Raw genomic sequence first — 2933 nt, forward strand, 5'->3', positions numbered from 1 at the left:
TGCTCTAGTGCAATTTTTAGAGTGTTTTCTGATATCCATTTTATTTTTTTCCTTTCTCCTCTTTGTAGAGCCTTTTTGCTCTCTTTATGGATGATAGATATCCTTGGTATCATCCCACAATTCATCTTGTCTTTGATCACTGGTGTTCAATGCCTCAAACCTATTTTTAAGAGGATCTTGAAATTCAGATGGAATAGATTCAAGATCATATCTTGTTTCTTGTAAAGTTCTTTTCATTTTCTTCAGCTGCAATATAAACTTGCATATGAGTAATTAGTCTGCCCCGACCTAGTTTTGACCGCCTGTATTAAGCATGTCCAACAATTCCCTCCAAAGATGTAGTCAGTATGATTCCTATGCAGCCCATCAGGTGAGATCCATGTGTAAATTCATCCTATGTGTCTTTTAACAAAGATATTTGCAATGAATAAACCATTGAAAATACAAAATTTGGTCATTCTATTTCCAGCCTCATTTTTATCACCAAGCCCATATTTTCCAACTACTATTCCTTCAACCTTTGCATTCCAGTCACCAGTTAACATTAATGCATCTTGATTACATGTTCGGTCAATTTCAGACTGCAAGATTTGTTAAAAATGCTCAATTTCTTCCTCTTTGGTTCCAGATATAGGAAAGTATATTTGAATGATGTAGTGTTAATGAGTCCTTCTTATCTGCATATGGATAATATTCTATCACTCACAACATTGTATTTCAAAGAATTGATGCTTTTGAGCTGTGGTGTTGGAGAAGAGCACTGAACAAGCCATGGATGGCCAAAATAACAAGCAAGTCTTGGAGAGGGGTAGGGTGGAGGATTGGCAAAGGAGAGGAAGACCCTCGACAAGATGGACTAGCATAGGGGAGCTCTGGTGGCCTACTAGCAAGGAGCTGCAACTACAATCCCAGAGGCACATGGTTCGAATCCACCAGATGCTCTGCCGGGAAAAGGAGGGACAATCTCCTCCTGTACCAGTCAGATCTGATTTGACGGCACACTCACACAAAAATAATAAATAAATAAATTTTAAAAAATTTTTTTTAAAAGATGGATTAACATGGTGACTGCTGCAAGGGGCTCTAGTGTGTCAGAAAATGTGAGGATGGCATAGGATAGGCCAGGGTTCACATCCACCGTTCTTAGGATCGCTGTGAGTTACTCAGCTCAACGGTGCCTAATAACAACATATGCAAGGCTGATTCTTAGAGACCTTCCAAAGTAAATGAAGACCAATCATTCAACAAATCTTAGTATACAACTCCTGTAGAAATGATGTAACAGAGAAATGCTTTAGGGCACTTCTATTCCATGGAGTCACTAGGGATGAAACCTGGACTTGGCTCCTAACCACAGCATAAGGTGTCTTACACCCATGGAAAGAGAATTTCTAGTGCAGAGCAGCAGATTGCTGGCACGACATGAATGAGAACTCTCACAGGACTTAGAATGGCCCACTGTGGACTGTGAGGGTGGGACCCGAAGCCACCCTCTCAGGAGTGGATGTAGAGCAGAAAAGAGGGGAGGGGAAAAGAAAGTGGTGGGAAGGGCTGAGTCACAGGGGTGATTTGCGTTTGAGAACAAGACAGCTTCAATCTGTGGTAAACAGAAATCTGAGTTTGTACATGGTCTCTGTGTGACTACATTTCAAATACTAATAACATCCATCTTGATAGGATCACCCTTTGATTCGATCCATTTGAAAAGGTGAAGGATACTGGGGCCTTCTTCCAAGGTTGATTGTGGTTAACTTACTTTAGAATCATAAGAAACAGGGTCACTGTGAGCTCCAGTAGTCCCTATCAATACTAAGATTGCTTCCATCATTATGCCAGCCAAATAAATGATCATCATTGGCACTGAGTGCATTGTACTGATTAACTTCATAGCTGGTCCTAGAACAGGCCTTCTAAGAACAACAGATCAGGCAGAAACATCAATGCCTCCATTCAAATAATGGGGTTAGTTCTCCCTCACCTTGGAGACAGTTAATTAGCTTCATCTAATCAAGGTGCTGCTAATGAATGATAAATTACATATGACAATAGGCATTATTGTTGCCGTTTCTAGCTGACTGGCCTCCCTCAGTGTGCATTTTGTTGTGTTTCCTGTTGAGGACATCTGGGCTGCCTGAATGCAAGCGGAGGTAAAGACAGTGAGCATGAATAGGAAGCCAACAAAACCCCACTTCCTGGAAGGGACAGCTGTTGTTTTTATCTGACAGGCACCCATCCCTCTTCTACAGGTAATGCCATCACTGTTCTTTATACAACAACCTTGTGCTTATTCCACATGGTTTTGTGGGGTCTCCAGGTAAAGTGCTTGTCCCCTTACCTGAAACTGAACCCAAGGAAAAATATGAATATTGACACAAAGAACAAGGGACTAAAAACAACTGAACAGTCAGCACAGAGGCAGTGCCTGGAAAATACTATCCATTATTTAGGTCCTATTCCTTAAATTCCTTGATGTCCTGATGGGCTGTCCTGTCTAGAGCTAGAGTTGTGAAACTTTTAAGCAGTGCCATAAATTATTCTATGGTTTCCTATTTTTCTTTAAATTAAGCAGGAGTGACTGTTGGATGAAGTGGGGGCAGAGGCTAACCAATGCAATTCCTTCTTCATTTCTATTTCCACTCGTTGTGTCAGAGATGAAGAAACTCAAAAGGATTGTAAGACTCACAATTGACATTACCAAGGCCTCTTGTTGATGTCCATCAACAAATGAATGGATAGAAAAATTATGGTATATCTAACTTACTTTGGACATGTAGTGAAGAGAGACCGGTCCTTAGAGAGGGACATCACGCTTGGGAGGGTGGAGGGACGGTGCAGGAGAGGAAGGTCCTCTATGAGGTGGATTGATTCAGTGACTGGGATAATTGGGATGGGAGTGTCAGAGACAGTGTGATTGGCACAGGACAGAGCGGAGT

This window comes from Elephantulus edwardii, unplaced genomic scaffold (assembly GCF_000299155.1).
Source record: "Elephantulus edwardii isolate Elephantulus edwardi_28Jun2011 unplaced genomic scaffold, EleEdw1.0 scaffold00166, whole genome shotgun sequence".
NCBI classification, from domain to species: Eukaryota; Metazoa; Chordata; class Mammalia; order Macroscelidea; family Macroscelididae; genus Elephantulus; species Elephantulus edwardii.